The sequence below is a fragment of the Aptenodytes patagonicus genome, chromosome W, assembly GCF_965638725.1.
Source record: "Aptenodytes patagonicus chromosome W, bAptPat1.pri.cur, whole genome shotgun sequence".
Lineage (NCBI taxonomy): Eukaryota > Metazoa > Chordata > Aves > Sphenisciformes > Spheniscidae > Aptenodytes > Aptenodytes patagonicus.
In genome coordinates, this window is record NC_134981.1 from 21,972,531 (window position 1) to 21,991,709 (window position 19,179).

The window sequence follows — 19,179 nt, forward strand, 5'->3', positions numbered from 1 at the left end:
CTCTAGATTCACAAGCGCACGCACATTTGCAGATCCCTCAAGTACACATTCGTGGATCCCCCGAGTGCCGACACAGCCCCTCTGTCCATTCGGTACCACTGCCCAGATCCCAGGCCCTCTTACCCACTTCACGGGTCCCCTACTCTCCAGCTAGTCCAGCTTGATGCTCACTAGAAACCACGCACGCACTCACACACTTGTCTCACAGGCACCGCATGCTCGCATGTCTCCCCGAATACCAGCATGGCCCTCCTGCTTGCCTGATACCCCTGCCCAGACCCAGGGCCTCCTACTCGCCATCTAATCCAGCTTAAAGTTTGCTAGTGACTACACACGCACACTCCCCCACACACACGCCAGGTTTGGGGAAGATACAGACACTCAGTGTCCCTCCAGCAGCTGGCACCAGGCACACAGGCCTGTGACCTGCAGTCCCACTCCAGCCACCGGCACCAAGCCGCTCTCTTGCCTCACTCACACCAGTCCCTCCCAGTAGCTGTTTTTTGGCACACACACCATTCCTGCTCCAATGGCTGGCAGATGAGACCATCACCCGCTCCAGTTGCTGACACCATGGGCTCAGGGCATCTACACCACAAATAGACCACAAAGTAGAAGGTTCCTACATTAATTGAAGAAGTGCCATATGGCAAAAGGAGGGAAATGCATAATGTAGTTTGTGATACCAAGGATGCTATTTAAGCCCAACCTTATTCCATCCGTGCTCTGTCTCTCTTTTACTTATGTAATTTGTGCATACAAATAAGAGAGTACATGTGAAGGGCATTTTAAATGGAGAGTCATCCAGAGTGGAAGAGTAAGAGTAATATTTAATTGTTTGCACTGACAGATCTCTTATACTTGTATTAGAAAGCAAGAACCTCATGCTTTCTGGCTTCTGGGTTAAACCACAACAGTCCTTTTTGGCGCCCAACATGGGGCAATAAGGGTAGAGATAATGACAGATCTGACCAGACCGTGTTAAGGCAAATTTGTTATAAGCATTCATCATATTGGTTTAATGGTCGCTGGTCACAATGTTGATTAATTTACACTCAAAGTTGTCGTGCTTGCTCTCAAAGTTGTGTTATGTAACACCTTACTTGCTGCATATGTTCCCTGTTGTGCTGTCTATCACCTCTGGGAGCTGGATCAAGGATATCATTTTGCTGCACTGTGTGACACTACTGGTTTATGATGTGATAAAATTTTTGGTCGTGAGACTCATTTTTGCATCTGTACTTTTGTACTTGTACTCAGCCTTGCCGTCATCTCTGTACCTCAGGAGCCACTTTTTAGAAACTATTAATAATTACACCTTTTACCTTTTCTCCTCGGGGAACCAATCTATGGGGGAGACATGGGGGGACACTTTCCCCTGCTCCTTCACCTTCCCTTTCTCCTTCAGGCTAGTTACAACAGCTCTTGAGAATTTTGAATATCCTTGGGATGGTCAAACCAGCATGGTCCTATTGCTATGTCTCCTGAATGTGGTTCAGGTCTTGTTTAAGATTAAAAAATTATTTCAGAATACCATCCAGAGATCTACCACGGCGACAGGCACTGTGGCTACTCCAACCCCGGCGACAGGCACTGTGGCTGAACCAGAGAACCAACCCGTGCTGGTATCAATCGCCCCTATACACAAGAAGAAATACACAAGAAAATCAGCTCATTTAGTAAGGGATGAAGATAAACCAGGGCCATCATGAGAACAGGAGGAGGAAGAGGCAGAACCCATAAATGAGATGGTAACCACCCGATCCCTATCCGTGAGTGAGCTGCGAGATATACGAAAAGATTTCAGTCGTCGTCCAGGCGAGCATGTTGTCAGCTGGCTGCTCCGATGCTGGGATAACGGGGCCATTAGCCTGGAATTAGAGGGTAGGGAAGCCAAGCAGCTGGGGTCCCATTCCAGGGAAGGGGGCATTGACAAAGCGATTGGAAAAGGGGCACGAGTCCTCAGCCTTTGGAGGCGACTCCTGTCAGGCGTGAAGGAAAGGTATCCCTTCAAGGAAGATGTTCTATGCAACCCAGGGAAGCGGACCACCATGGAGAGAGAGGTACCCAGTACCTGAGGGAATTAGCCGTGCTGGAGGTGATTTATGATGACCTGGACAATGAGCAGTTATCCAAAGATCCAGATGAAGTCAAGTGCACACGACCCATGTGGCGGAAGTTTATAAGGAGCGCAACATCATCATACGCCAACTCATTGGCAGAAATGACTTGGATTCTATGATTCTATGATTCTATGAAAGACAGAGAGGGACAAACCATGGATGAATTGGCTGGCCAACTTTGGCAATACGAAGAAAGTCTCTCTCCCTCCCTATGGGCCTGCATCTCGGCTGTGGATAAACTGTCCCGGAAGGTCCAGCAACTCTAAGAGGATATGTCCTACTCCCGACCTGTGCGGACCAGTATCTCGGCTATTAGGAGTCAGCGTTCTTTTGCTCAAGAGAGAGGACATAAAGGGTACACACCACGGGCCACCCTATGGTTTTACCTGCGTGACCACGGAGAGGACATGAGGAAGTGGGATGGAAAACCTACTGCAGCCCTAGGGGCACGGGTCCGTGAGTTGCAAGGAAAAACAATCACAAAAGGGGGTTCTTCCAGGAAAATTGCTGCTCCAGTTTCCAGCAGGCAGTTCCCCAGACAGAATAGCAAGGCCCATCTTACTTCTGATCTTTATGAAGAGACTTCTGACTCGTATTTAGAAGAAGTGAGTAACAAATACTATGACGGGGATTAGAGGGGCCCTGCCTCCAGCCAGGGGGAGGAAAGGGACAACCGGGTTTACTGGACTGTGTGGATGCGGTGGCCTGGCACATCAGACCCACAGAAGTATAAGGCTCTAGTGGACACCGCTGCACAGTGTACCCTCATGCCATCAAGCTATATAGGGGCAGAACCCATCTGTATTTCTGGGGTGACGGGGGGATCCCAACAGCTAACTGCATTGGAAGCCGAAGTGAGTCTAACTGGGAATGGGTGGCAGAAGCACCCCATTGTGACTGGCCCAGAGGCTCCGTGCATCCTTGGCATAGACTACCTCAGGAGAGGGTATTTCAAGGACCCAAAAGGGTACCGGTGGGCTTTTGGTATAGCTGCCTTGGAGACAGAAGAAATTAAACAGCTGTCCACCTTGCCTGGTCTCTCGGAGCACCTCTCTGTTGTGGGGTTGCTGAAGGTCAAAGAACAACAGGTGCCAATCGCTACCACCATGGTGCACCGGTGACAAATCACACCAACCGAGACTCCCTGATTCCCATTCATGAGCTGATTCGTCGACTGGAGAGCCAAGGAGTGATCAGCAAGACCCGCTCATCCTTTAACAGTCCCATATGGCCAGTGCAAAAGTCTAATGGAGAGTGGAGACTAACAGTAGACTATCGTGGCCTGAATGAAGTCACGCCGCCGCTGAGTGCTGCTGTGCCAGACATGCTAGAACTTCAATACGAATTGGAGTCAAAGGCAGCCAAGTGGTATGCCACAGTTGATATTGCTAATGCGTTTTTCTCAATCCCTTTGGCAGCGGGGTGCAGGCCACAGTTTGCTTTCACTTGGAGGGAGGGGCGTCCAGTACACCTGGAACCGACTGCCCCAGGGGTGGAAACACAGCCCCACCATTTGCCATGGACTGATCCAGACTGCACTGGAACAGGGTGAGGCTCTGGAACACCTGCAATACATTGATGACATCATCGTGTGGGGCAACACAGCAGGAGAAGTTTTTGAAAAAGGGAAGGAAATAGTCCAAATCCTGCTGAAGGCCGGATTTGCCATAAAACAAGTTAAAGTCAAGGGACCTGCACAGGAGATCGAGTTTTTAGGAATAAAATGGCAAGATGGACGTCGTCAGATCCCAATGGATGTGATCAACAAAATAACAGCCATGTCTCCACCAACTGGCAAAAAGGAAACACAAGCTTGCTTAGGCGTTGTGGGTCTTTGGAGAATGCATATTCCAAATTACAGTCTGATTGTAAACCCTCTCTATCAAGTGACCCGGAAGAAGAACGATTTCAAATGGGGCCCTGAGCAACGACAAGCCTTTGAACAAATTAAAGAGGAGATAGTTCACGCAGTAGCCCTGGGGCCAGTCCGGGCAGGGCAAGAGGTAAAAAATGTGCTCTACACCACAGCCGGGGAGAACGGCCCTACCTGGAACCTCTGGCAGAAAGCACCAGGGGAGACTCGAGGTCGACCCCTAGGGTTTTGGAGTCGCTATACTCCAACTGAAAAAGAGATATTGGCAGCATATGAAGGGGTTCGAGCTGCTTCGGAAGTGATCGGCACTGAAGCACAGCTCCTCCTGGCACCCCGACTGCCGGTGCTAGGCTGGATGTTCAGAGGGAGGGTCCCCTGTCCACATCATGCAACTGATGCTACGTGGAGTAAGTGGGTCGCACTGATCACACACCGGGCTCGAATAGGAAACCCCAGTCGCCCAGGAATCCTGGAAGTGATCATGGATTGGCCAGAAGGCAAAGATTTTGGAATATCGCCAGAGGAGGAGGTAACGTGTGCTGAGGAGGCCCCACTGTATCATAAACTATCAGAAAAAGAGAAGCAATATGCCCTGTTCACTGATGGGTCCTGTCGTCTTGTGGGAAAGCATCGGAGGTGGAAAGCTGCTGTATGCAGTCCTATGCGACAAGTTGTAGAAACTGCTGAAGGAGAAGGTGAATTGAGCCAATTTGCAGAAGCAAAGGCCATCCAGCTGGCTTTAGACATTGCTGACCGAGAAAAGTGGCCAGTGCTCTATCTCTATACTGACTCATGGATGGTGGCAAATGCCCTGTGGGGGTGGTTGCAGCAATGGAAGCAGAGCAACTGGCAGCGCAGAGGAAAACCCATCTGGGCTGCCGCATTGTGGCAAGATATTGCTGCCCGGGTAGAGGACCTGGTTGTAAAAGTGCGTCACGCAGATGCTCACGTACCTAAGAGTCGGGCCACTGAAGAACATCAAGACAACCAGCAGGTAGATCAGGCTGCTAAGATTGAAGTGGCTCAGGTGGATCTGGACTGGCAACATAAGGGTGAATTATTTATAGCTCGGTGGGCCCATGACACCTCAGGTCACCAAGGAAGAGATGCAACATACAGATGGGCTCGTGATCGAGGGGTGGACTTGACCATGGACACTATTGCGCAGGTTATCCATGAATGTGAAACATGCGCTGCAATCAAGCAAGCCAAGCGGTTAAAGCCCCTCTGGTATGGAGGACGATGGTTGAAATATAAATATGGGGAGGCCTGGCAGATCGATTATATCACACTCCCACAAACCCGCCAAGGCAAGCGCCACGTGCTTACAATGGTGGAGGCAACCACCGGATGGCTGGAAACATATCCCGTGCCCCATGCCACTGCCCAGAACACTATCCTGGGCCTTGAAAAGCAAGTCCTATGGCGACATGGCACCCCAGAAAGAATTGAGTCAGACAACGGGACTCATTTCCAAAACAACCTCATAGACACCTGGGCCAAAGAGCATGGCATTGAGTGGGTATGTCACATCCCCTATCACGCACACACCTCTTGGAAAATCAAACAATACAATGGACTGTTAAAGACTACGCAGAGAGCAATGGGTGGTGGGACGTTCAAACATTGGGATACGCATTTAGCAAAGGCCACCTGGTTAGTCAACACGAGGGGATCTGCCAATCGAGCAGGCCCTGCCCAGTCAGAACTTTTATGTAGTGTAGAAGGGGATAAAGTCCTTGTAGTGCACATAAAAAATGTTGGGGAAAACAGTCTGGGTTATTCCTGCCTCGGGCAAAGGCAAACCCATCCATGGGATTGCTTTTGCTCAAGGACCTGGGTGCACTTGGTGGGTGATGCGGGAGGATGGGGAAGTCCGATGTGTACCTCAAGGGGATTTGATTTTGGGTGAGAATAGCCAATGAATTAAATTGTGTGATGTTAATTATTATGTAACACTGTATATTATCCCTTCTGTGGTGGCTATATGCCTTATCAACGGTATTACAGTAAGAATCACCCAGATTAATGAAGAATGAATTAACTTTGATGAATCCGAGTAAAGTGCAGCGATGATAGAACCAGACAAGCACAGCAATAATGGAATCACAACTGGCTTCAGCATGAAAAAATAAAAAATCCAACACCACACACCATCTCTCCTGCCCTGAAGGACTGTGATGACAGATGGAGCCCAAAGTTATGGACTAAAAGAACTCAGTGAACATTTTAGAGGGATGGCCCATAGACTAAGGGAATGATATCTGTGTATATGTCAAAAGACAGGAAAAGTGGTGGTGATTAACTGGGATGTATTGGAAAGTGTGGGACCTGGGCATGATGTAGATGGTATGGAATAAGGGGTGGATACTGTCCTGGTTTTGGCTGGGATAGTTAATTTTCTTCCTAGTAGCTGGCATAGTGCTATGTTTTGGATTTAGGATGAGAATAATGTTGGTAACACAGTGATGTTTTAGTTGTTGATAAGTAGCGCCTACACTAGTCAAGGACTTTTCAGCTTCTCACGCCCTGCCAGCGAGAAGCTGGGAGGGGGCACAGCCAGGACAGCTGACCCAAACTGGCCAAAGGGATATTTCATACCATGTGACGTCATGCTCAGTATATAAACTGGGGGGAGTTAGCTGGGGGAGGGGTGACTGCTGCTCGGGAACTGGCTGGGCATGGGTCGGCGGGTGGTGAGCAATTGCATTGTGCATCTCTTATTTTGTATATTCTTTTATCATTATAATTATTATTATTTTCCCTTCCTTTTCTGTCCTATTAAACTGTCTTTATCTCAACCCACAAATTTTACTTTTTTTTTTTCCCCAATTCTCTCCCCCATCCCACTGGTGGTGGGGGGAGTGAGCGAACGGCTGCGTGGTGTTTAGCTGCCTGTCGGGTTAAACCACAACAGGCATGAACCTGTAGCCTTTATAAAAGACTCAGGATTGCTGTCTGGAGACGAGCATTCTTCTGTAGAAGACCCAGAGTTGCTTCCCAAAGGCTTCTTAGGTGTCATTTTGGAGGTATCTTTTGAAAAGATGTTGAGGCTTAGAAATTTAACCAGTGAGGATCTAGAAGCTGACTTCATCATAAACAAAGAACCGTGTGAAGTTTTTCTTTCTTAATGGGCAGTACTTTCTTGTATGGACATGTTGTAGATGTTACCTGTTTCATGTGAATTTAGTTGTAGTGTCTGCAAATAGTTGCTTAAAACAGGATTCGTAGGCGTTTGCTTTGAGGTTACTTCTCGTGTTTTTATGATGGTTGTAAAATCCATATGTAATAAAGATTCCTTTCTTCTTGTACGCAGACTTCCCAGGAATTCAAAAATACCATGCTTTGACAATTGCTGTGCACTTAATCCGTATGATTCAATATGTAGTTTTATTTTGGTAGTTTGATAATTAGACCACATTAGTGGTCTAATATGAGGCTGAGTCAAAGTGAGGCTTTTGAAAAATATTCAATGTTTTTTTCATTAACATAGGACGTTCCTGTCCAGGTTAGGTATATTGGCCAGGTTCTTACAGCATTTATTGGTCTTGATAGTTCTGGAGGAATGAAGAAACTGGGAATCTTTTCTGGAGTTAAGACATTTCTTGGCAATTTGGAATTCCTGTCCTGTGAGCTACAGTCTTTGTTATTTGAAAGTCTCTGATTTTTGCCAGATGGGCTTATTTCAGTGATTTCATGATTAGTTTTAATCCTCCACATAATTATTTCAAGGGTTATCAGGGATGATATGAACCTGTTTTGAAATGATCTGGGGAAAACAAGAGACAATTATGAAAAATCAGGAGAAACAATGACTATTTCAAAGTTCTATTTTTCTTTTCATTGAAGTATTTGAAGCAGATTGCATGAATAGAACGAACAGTACATAACATCGTCAGTACAAAATATGCTAAATGGAATTGTGGTCTAACAAAGCAGTAGACAATATAGGTTTTTTCCAATATATTTGGTATATTGACAGATCTTCTAGTTAATGATAAGACCTGGTGAAGTACTATATTTAACACTATATGTACTCTCTTATTACATCATATAAATAATTATAATTTACAACAGATTTCAAACATTTGCATTTCTTTTTAAATTTAGTAAATCAGTCATGAACAATGAAAAGCAGCATGACATAGAAGGAAAAATAGGACTGGAAATACTATATTTGCATGTACAAAATAATGCATATTTCTCTTACTATCTGGAAATACTGATGTGGCTCTGTTGGCAGGATAAATTTAAATCAGGGCACACTGAGCATATGTGCTGGTTTTGGCTGGGATAGAGTTAACTTTCTTCATAGTAGCTAGTATGGGGCTATGTTTTGGATTTGTGCTGAAAACAGTGTTGATAACACAGGGATGTTTTAGTTACTGCTGAGCAGTGCTTACACACAGTCAAGGCCTTCTCTGCCTCTCACACCACCCCACCAGTGAGTAGGCTGGGGGTGCACAAGAAGCTGGGAGGGGACATAGCTGGGACAGCTGACCCCAACTGACCAAAGGGATATTCCATACCACATGATGTCATGCCCAGCATATAAAGCTGGGGGAAGAAGAAGGAAGGGGGGGACGTTTGGAGTGATGGCGTTTTGTCTTCCCAAGTAACCGTTACACGTGATGGAGCCCTGCTTTCCTGGAGATGGCTGAACACCTGCCTGCCGATGGGAAGTAGTGAATGAATGCCTTGTTTTGCTTTGCTTGCTTGCGTGGCTTTTGCTTTACTTATTAAACTGTCTTTATCTCAACCCACGAGTTTTCTCACTTTTACCCTTCCGATTCCCTCCCCCATCCCACTGGGTCGGGGAGTGAACGAGCAGCTGCGTGGTGCTTAGCTGCCTACCAGGGTTAAACCATGACAGTCCTTTTTGGCGCCCAATGTGGGGCTCAAGGGGTTCGAGATAACGACAGGTTTGGTTGGAATGTGCTAGATGGAATTTATAGCTGTTATTGCTGTTTAGCTATTAATTGGCAGGCTCCTGTGCTTGCCATGGGGCTTGCTTGCCTTACTGTATATTAGAGTCTAGTGCTCGTTAGTGGCTGCTTTTTGCTTTTGCTGCTTGCTGTACTGCTATTATCATCTTACTCTGCTGTGCCTGGGAGCATTTTGATAACAGCAGTGGCCATGTGCTTGGGCTGGCAGATGGCCAGGGCATCGCTGCTGTTTCTGTGCTGCTGTACTGGACAGGCTGGAACTCCAGTGTGAACTCGGGTCGAAGGGACTGTGACCTGTGGATGCATCCACGCGGGAGCAGGACACCCCGAAGCATCTGTGGCCATGTATAAGTCCACACCAGAGCAGGTATATCTCGAAGCATCTGTGGCCGTGGTTATGTCTGTGCTGCAGCGGGTATACCTCTGAAGAGATTGTGGCCCAAGGATAAGTCCACGCTGGAGAAGGTACACCTTGAAGCATCTGTGGCTGTGCATGAGGTCATGCTGGAGCACCTCAAAGCGTGTGGCCATGGATAAGCCCACGACAGAGCAGGTACACCCCTGGAGGGATTGCAGCCATGGGTAAGTGTGGGGATGGGAATCTCCTGAGTTTGATTTTAATGAGCAAACATTGTACCACCTGGCATGAGAAGGCACGTAAACAGAAGATAACGGAGGAAGCAATATGCTGCAGCTGAAAGGAGGAAAAGGAATGTGCTGCAGCTGGAAGGAGAAAACAAGATAAAGGCCATGAAGGCATTTTGCAACAGAGGAAGGAGGAGGAAAAATGGGTCAATCTGCTAGAGTGTAGTTGTGTATGACCACAAGGCTATAACTTCTCTGTAAGCTGCAGGTAGCATGTGTACACTTCTGCTTGCTATAAAAGATGCTAGTAAAGAGCAATAAAGGTCTTTGGTGATTGTCTGCCAGAGTCTGTGCTGTAAGTCCCCACAAATGGTGCCCAATGTGGGGTGAGAATGCTGGAGCAGAGCACTGGTGGGGAGCCAGCTGAATGAGTTGCAGCCAGTGGGAGATGGAGCAGTCTCAGGAAAGAGCTGGAACCGGAATTATGAATCATTGCCTCGGAGTAGAGGTGAGCAGCTGGAAATTTAAAATGGGATCACAACTAACTAAGCAGAAGGAATCTATGCTATGTATTATTAAGAAACTGTTAGAAAAGTGTGGAATTAAGTATGATGACTATATCCTCCGCCTATTGTTTTCATGGCTAAAACTCTTTTAGCCCTGATGATATCAAGTGATTTTGGACAGTCTCCTCAACAACAGAGACTAAATCGAGAGGTGATGGAAATTCTCTGCCTCCAGTGTCCCAGATCAACACATCATGTGTGGACTCTGTGCAAATGTAATCAAATGTAATAGTTGTGAATGTTACTCTCAATTCCAAGTGGGAAAGTGTATAAGGTGTAAAGGGCATACCATCGGGAGCACCGAACCACAGATTCTACAGCTAGTGTGTGGGAGATCACATCGTGTCCCTCAGCTGTGGACTGTGTGAGAAATGGACTGGGAAAAAATATTTGGGTAACTCTGGCCAATCAGACAGGACAGGATTCCATCTGCCTGTCTATCTTCCCTTGGTGACCCCTTCTTTACCTGTTTAGTGGGGCTTCCTTTAGATAATTGGGACTTGGGCCTGACTAGTCCTTTCAAGGAGGCCTGCGGGGAGGGACGACACGCCACTGACAATTGGGATGGATGCCTACCACATCTTAATCACTTGCCAATAGAACCTCAGGAACTCGAGCTATTAGGGTCCATAAAAATGGATTGGTGTTTGTATTTCAATTATTCAGGGGCCAAGGTTTCCCGAGCCTGGTAATATGTGGAGACCGGGCCTGGTCTGGCATTCCCTTTCGTATTAAAGGTGGGCTGTGTTTGTTGGGAAGACTAACTCTACTAATGCCAAACATAGCTAGCCAAGCTAGGAGGGCAATGTTTAGTAATGTTCCTTTGCATCCTGGTTTGTGTGTTGTGTTTGTTACAGGGAATGTGAAAAATGATTGAGATCAGTTTCAGCAGTGTTTCTAGTAAAACAAAAAGGGGGAGATGTGGGGATGGGAATCTCCTGAGTTTGACTCTAATGAGCAAACATTGTACCACCTGGCATGAGAAGGCATGTAAACAGAAGATAATGGAGGAAGCAATATGCTGCAGCTGAAAGGAGAAAACAAGATAAAGGCCGTGAAGGCATTTTGCAACAGAGGAAGGAGGAGGAAGAACGGGCCAATCTGCTAGAGCATAGATGTGTGTGAACACAAGGCTATAACCTCTCCGCAAGCAGCGTGTGTACACTTCTGCTTGCTATAAAAGATGCTAGTAAAGAGCAATAAAGGTCTTTGGCAATTGCCTGCCAGAGTCCGTGCCGTAAATCCCTACAGGTAAGGCCATGTTGGAGCAGGCTTACTTCTGAAGGCATTGGGGCCTATGGATAAGACCATGCTGGAACAGGTGCACCTCAAAGCGACTGTAGCTGTGGATAAGTCTATGCTGCAGCAGGTATACCCCTGGAGAGACTGTGGCTCATAGATAAGGCTCCACTTGGAGCAGGTACTCCCCTAAGGGACTGCAGTCTGTGGATAAGTCCAAGCTGGAGCAGGGGCAAGGGGAGGAGTTCATTGCAATGTTAAACCCTATGGTCTGGTCTTAAAGGGACCGGGGTGGAGATTGTAATGGAAATACCTTTAAATTGTTGCAACCCATGATTTGAGTTGCATGTTATAGGAAGTACTATAGCAGGAACCACCTGAACCAATGGAGGACAAGCCTCACAAGAAGCAGAGCAAGTGCAGCAGTGACCCGACCTGAGCTGGCTTTGGTGCCCAGTAACTCCATGCAACACACCACCTCTCCTGTCCCGAGTGACCACCATAACAGATGGAGCCCAGAGTCACGGACTGAATGAACTCAATGGACATTTGTGGACATTTTACAGACACTTTACGGGGTGGTCCATAGACTAAGGGAATTATATTTGTGTATTATATCAAAGGATGGGAAGGGTGGTGGTGGTTAATGAGGATGTTTTGGATAGTGTGGGACCTGAGCATGACGTAAATGGTATGGAATAAGGGGTGGAGAATGTGCTGGTTTTGGCTGGGGTAGAGTTAATTTTCTTCTTAGTAGCTAGTATGGGGCTATGTTTTGGGTTTGTGCTGGAAACAGTGTTTATAATACAGGGATGTTTTCGTTACTGCTGAGCAGGGCTTACACAGAGTCAAGGCCTTCTCTGCTTCTCACACCACCCCAGCCAGCGAGTAGGCTGGGGGTACACAAGAAGTAAGGAGGGGACACAGCTGGGACAGCTGACCCCAACTGACCAAAGGGATATTCCATACCATATGACGTCATGCTCAGCATATAAAGCTGGGGGAAGAAGAAGGAAGGGGGGACGTTCGGAGTGATGGCGTTTGTGTGGTGTGAGCGACTGTGTGGTGCTTAGTTTCTGGCTGGGGTTAAACTGCGACAGCATTCTTTGTTATAATTCCTTGTCTTTTTCTTGACTCATGAAGGCGCCCTTCAGGCAAAAAAAAAAAATCATAAATAAAGCTCTGATTTCAATCAAGAACAATAGACTGGTCCAAGATCGATGTTCCATTAAATGCATGCCAGTAACATTGAAATGAATTGACTTAATTTCTCTAGTAGCACTATTATAAAAGATAGTGAAAGCTTTGTGTCTTCACATAGCCTGAAGAAGTACTAAAAACTAAGTACTAACACTGGCCCCTTTGGCCAGTGTTAAAACACTTCTATATTTCCCTGATACAGAATCTATCTCAGCTTGGAGGTAGACTTTAAGAAGGAGTACTATTATATGCATGTACTACATTTTTTTTTTTAGCTCCTACTTTTATCTCAGGATGTCAAGTGCAAGAGGACATCTCAGGTTTGCAGCCAAATCGTGTTTTAAAGCCTGGGCTTATTTTTGTCAGCTCTTTAACATGCATTTTTCATTTTAAATACATACAATTGCCCACATTTCAACAAAGCTCTGTTGTAAGCCAGCAGACAATTACACTTTGTGTACCAAATTTCATGTCTTCACACAGACTAAAATAGACTGGGACTTCCTCAGCTACTGGTGACATTAGGTCTACGATATTTCTGCTTTCTTTTTCCTCTAGTCTCTGTGCCCCTTCAAGTATCTTTATTTTTCTTGTTGGGGCTATTTTCTGACAGTGTGGGCTGTAAGTGCTTGAAGCAGTGTTCAAGAGCATGAGCAGAGTTCTCCCTTGTAATTTTATTAAGTTATCTGTAGCTTCAGTATGGGTGTTGTCTTTTGGAGTGGGGACACAATATGAAAGCACAGTTTACAAATTTTGCTAATTAATCTTCAGGTAGATGTGAGACAGGGTTAAACACAACGCTGCTTTTCAAAGCAGAAGACTTTTTGACTATTTTGTTCCTTTTCATGTGTTTTTAGAATGGAAACAGAAGTGGAAGCTTTAACTATGAACTTTGTAGGAGGATCAAGGTGTGTGCAAACTACTGAATGATACCATGAGAGAAGTTACGCTGATGGAAAATTCTTAATGAAAAAGAAGGAAGGCCTATTTCCTTGCAAATTTGTTCTATTTCACAGCACTTCTACTTTTCAGACTTGTCAGTACTGTTATCCCAGTATTTGTTATTAGAAGTTGTTTGGTGGTTGTTTGATTTAAAAAAAATGGCTAGAATGAAATAATTGACATTTGATAGGTCCTTCAACTACCTTCATTAAGCTCCTTTGTGGATTTAATTTTTACCTCTATTCTGTGTTTCCATGCGTTCTTGGCAGTTCCTGAAATCGCTTTTGCTTACAAAGCAGCTTTGAATTGCTTTGTATTCAATTACAATGCTAGTTAATCAGCTTTGTGTTAATTGGTGCTAAAATACAGAATGTTATGAAATAATGCATTCAGTCACATGACTTTTGGAGTAGAGAATGTATTCTTCCCTAGTGGTGAAACCTTACAGATGAAGTATGCAATGATAAGCATTTGATAACTTTAACATAGATATATAAGGACATTTAATACTACTTCAGTTTTCCAAAGTCTCAGTATTTGTTACTGTTCTCATTCAGTTGTGGCATAATTATAATCCAATCTGAGAAAGGAAACGAGTATTTATTTTACATTGATCTAGAGTCTTCCATGTGACATGTTTAAATACAGCTACTTTGCTAATGGATTTATGTAGTCCCTAGTGCTTTTATGTACCTATCAAATTACTTCACCAGGAATCAAATTACAGCTAGTAATGAAAATAGGTAGAATACACAGACATGACAGTGTACAACAGTATGGAGAGACATGATTGTTTCCTGAGGCAAATCTTGCCTGTCTTAGGATCTTTGACAAATATGCAGATTAGAAAGAAACTTGTATTAGTACCTTTTTTTCCTGAAATAACTTTACACTGTTGAATGCATGGAATTCTGTGTGTTTACCTTGGAAATATATAAGTATGAGTTTACTCTGTCAGGATTCTAGCTATTTCAAATGCAAGAATATACTGTGTTCCATCTTAGGAAAAAAACCCTCTGGAAACCCTGCAATTTCATATTGAGAAATGCCTTCCTAATTCACTTATTTGGAATTCAGAATTATTTAAATCTATTTGTGCAAGTATTTGCACATAAAATATTCATATTATAATTTTCAGACAATAATAACTTTAAGAACTTATCTATTAAGGGTGTATCACATCTTTTGAATTAACAACTGTTATTAATATATGAAAGTGAATGTAATGATGCTTAAATGGAAACTTACCATGTACGTTAACTAATTCAAAGTTGAATATTCACAGTTCCATATAAATAAGGAACACTGAACTATGGCATTAATTCACCATAGCAATTTGAGCAACTTTCAACTTTTTATTACAAAGTGAGAGTGTAAGTCAAAAAACAAGGAAGACTTCAGCTGTTAAAAGTTGTTTGAAGCTCATTGAGCATGAACTAGGCTATTGAATAATATAGACAAGATAATGAACTGGAGGTGATAACTGATCCCAAGCAGGCCCCTGCTGGGTGCTAGGTCACTTTTTTCAGTGACCTCCAATTTAGAGAAAATACCTGAAACACTTATAATCTGTGTTCTTATTTGCAATTGCAGCACAATATAGTTATCACTTATCTAGAGCAGCTGTGAGTAGTTATCTGTTGAAGATGTAAGAATTGGTTTGCTAAATTCCACTTTCAGGTATGTAAAAGTAATAAAAGCAGATTTCGGATTAGGAATCTCAGTCAAATCTTTTCTTGGATAAGCAATTAAGACTGGCCATTTATTTTTAGGGTAACAAACCCGTAACTTCTGTGAAGATTAATTTTTTTGTGGCTTACTCCTCTTTTTAAAATTTTTTTTACTGTTATTTGTTTCATGTCTACATCTACTATTCTACATATTCCTGATAAAGTGATACAGGAATTTGTGAAGAGTTGCTTATTACAGATCATAAGGATATTCATATAGAGTTAATAGGTGTTGCCATGCTCGAGAGTGGTAAAGTATTATTGTCACTTAGCTGCATAAAGGTTCATTCCTCAGAGACTGTGCAGGGGCAGAAACCCCTTTACTTCATTCTCCACTGGTACAGTGCAAGAAACTGGTACTCAGAAAGGCTTTTCATATTCAGACATCAATTACCTATATTTTTCTTTTAACTGCATAAACTACTTCATTTCCACTGCTTTATATCATTTTCCACCCTCAGACAGCTCCTAGGTGTGTACCATATTCCTTACCTAGGAACTCTTCTTCAGTTCCTAGAAAAGATTCCTTCCCAGCAGTGGGACTCTTGGCAAAAAAAGAGCAATATAGCCTTTTACTGGGTAATGGTTCATTGTCAAGAAAGCTGGTCTTGAAGGTCTTGAATGGGTTCAGGAAACAAATTTTCCTCAAGTCCTGCTGTATACTACAGTCACATCTCTATAAACATATAGGATTAGTGCTAGTATTTTAGATTTACAGAGAAAAATTATCTTTTAACACCATCATTTAACTTAAATAGTTTTAAAATTTAATCTTGAATCCTCCTTCCCTAGGTTCAGATGCTGACAACATAAACAAAAGGTATATGTAAGGCCCACAAAACCACTGTTTACTTGCTATCAGCTATTTTGCTGCTGCTGGTACAAAAAGCAGCAGAGACTTACCTCTTGGATGCCCTTTCAACTTCTGATGAAAGGACTAGTTTCTGTGGAAGGGCAGGAACAATATACTTTTGCATATTCATGTGCAGTGTGTGTGCAGCTATTGTTTTGGGAAACAGAAGCTTAGCCACTCTGAATTTTTCTGGATAATAGTAATATAGGTATAGAGAAAGGTTTGGTTTGGTGATGAGAAGGAGGGAGGAGAAGTAGAAGGAGGAAAAGGAAGGCACTTATAATTTTTAGTTCATTTTGTCTTTATTCTATACAAGGCCATCACCAGATTTAAATTGATATGACACATTTCAGTAAATTAATGATATTCAACAAGTTCATATGAACCTGTGCATACTGAACAACTAACAGGTTTTAATATTGAAAAGAAAGTATCATTTTATGCAGCACTTAACATGTATTAATAAATAATCATGCATACAAACATATTAAGTCACTTGAAAATTACTAATTACAGTTCTAAGTCCTGGCAATCAGCAGGATTCAATTGGAATAGACCATTTGTTCTACTTGACCTTAAACTTTCAAAGAAGGGGCAGCATGTGCTTTTTCATCTGCTTTTCAATGGCTAGTAGTGAATAAATGAACATGAGGTTGGTGGGTATGACAAATTAATATGCACGCTAACAACTTATGAATACAGCACTGCTTAGGCAATTACTATATGAATATATACAAGCAATTATATATTTTAAATTATTTCATTTTATGAATAATATACCACTGAAGTGGAAATTGATAAAAAAGAGAATACAATATTATATCAACTTTTTACTGAACTTATTAAGTGGAGGCCCTCCTAATGAGGAAATTAATGAATGAAGCAGTTTGTTATGGACAAGCATTCTTTGTGGTCATTAGCAATTTGTCACCATAGACCTGTCATGGTCAGTTTAATTATGATTAACTTATCTTGAACTCCATCTCCATTCATATCTGAGAAACAAATGTAATCTGTATTACATGATCAAAGTTCAAAAAACAGGGTGACTTGCTGATGACCTCTTATTTTATTCATCTTCACATCCAAAGCTATCAGATTTTATAAGAACTAAAAGCAATCTTGCAATATTTAAAAAAAGAATTAAATGCATCTTATTCATAATGTTATACAACCTCCTGTGCTTTTTAGAACCAGGACCCTATGTTCAAGACGAAATATCCAACAGTTTTATTACCTTTTTCAATGCAGTTACCATTGTCTTATGGCAATTTAAATAAAGAGAACGACTATTTTAGTCTCTAAGCTTTACTTTAAATAAGACACACTAGACTGCATAATTTAAACTGGTTTTATTTAGACAAAACTCTCAAACATCAGTGCAAATTGTACATCAGCTGTACTCAAGTTTTAGTCTATTAGTTGCATGTTTTTTCTGTGTGTATGTGAAGTGATGTATGGGATGTATGTTTAATTTAATGTTTAAAAGAGTCAGTCAGTGTCTCATAATTCCTAGTATTTGACGTTATATTGGATCACACTTGTCCACACTAATAGTTTAGTCTGAAATAGTCTACCCACTGTCTTTGGTTGTGTTGTACTGTTGAAATTAATATCACGGACTTTGTTTTCTTATTTTCTTAACAAAATAACTAAAAAAATTATGTGGTCATACTTTCCATCTGTCAGTCCTCTTTCCTTTCTTTGAGTACCTTGGCTAATTTCAGCCAAGCCTCCACCTTGCTAGAGAATTAGGGGTCTCAAAAGTATGAAATTCCTTCAACATCCATGAAGACTGGTTACTGGGTTAACTACTGAGACTCAAATTAGGTGGGGATATGGGAGTGACAGGCTTTGGGGAATGTAGGATACAAATCTGTAGTGGCCCTGGCTTTAGTCTTTCTAGTTGTCCTGGTTTCAGCTGGGATAGAGTTAATTTTCTTCCTAGTAGCTGGTACAATGCTGTGTTTTGGATTTAGGATGAGAACAAAGTTGATAAGGCACCGATGTTTTAGTTGTTGCTAGGTAATGCTTACACTAGCCAAGGACTTTTCAGCTTCCCATGCTCTACAGACTGAGAAGGCTGGAGGTGCACGGGGGGCTGGGAGGGGGCACAGCCAGGACAGCTGACCCAAACTGGCCAAAGGGATATTCCATACCATGTGACATCATGCTCAGTATATCAGCTGGGGGGAGTTGGCTGGGGGGCAGCAACTGCTGCTCGGGGACTGGCTGGGCATCGGTCGGCGGGTGGTGAGCAATTGCATTGTGCATCACTTGCTTTGTATATTCTTTCATTATTATTAATAACTGAAATAAAGTAAAATAGTAAACTGTTCTTATCTCAACCCATGAGTTTTCTCGCTTTTACTCTTCCGACTATCACTCCCCCAGCCCCGGTGGGATGGGGGAGAGCAAGTGGCTGTGTGGTGCTCAGTTGCTGGCTGAGGTTAAACCACGACACTAGTGCTCACACAAAACCTTGTTTTTTATATTCTAGAGTTTCAAAACAAATTGTTTTGCCATTTCCAAGAAAGATACTAGAGCAAAACATGATATTTTATCTGTGTTAAAGAATATACTATAAAGTTTGTTGAGGTGGGGGTATTTCTTAATTGGTAGGTTGAACGACCAGCAAATCTGTAATTTGGGGTAAGCATTTCAATTTTGGCAGGAGCTTGCTTTAGTGGTAGGCATGACCCTTTGCTATTCTTTTGGGGTAAAGTGCTAAAATGCGGTCTTGACTGAAGTTACTTTTTATATTATATTTTTAAAAATTATTTTTGTCCATTGCACTGTTAGTATATCCCAGAAATGAATCGGGGTTATATGGTAACAGCTTGGGCTTGTTAAACCTTATCCTCATTAGCTGCAGTAGTTATGCAGGAGTTAGGCAGATCTTCAGGATGAGAAGAGGTGGTCTCTAAGTGCAGAAAGGAGATTTCCAGAACAGAGGAGTAAATTCCATCCATTTCTTTGTTCTGGAGCCTCTGAGATGATACTGGGCAAAACCACTAAACCAGCATCTTCACTGATGGCCATTCATTGAGAGTTCCTCGCATTTGAGATACTTAAGGAGATTTTCATTGAAATTTGAGTCAGCTGAGAACATACAGGATACT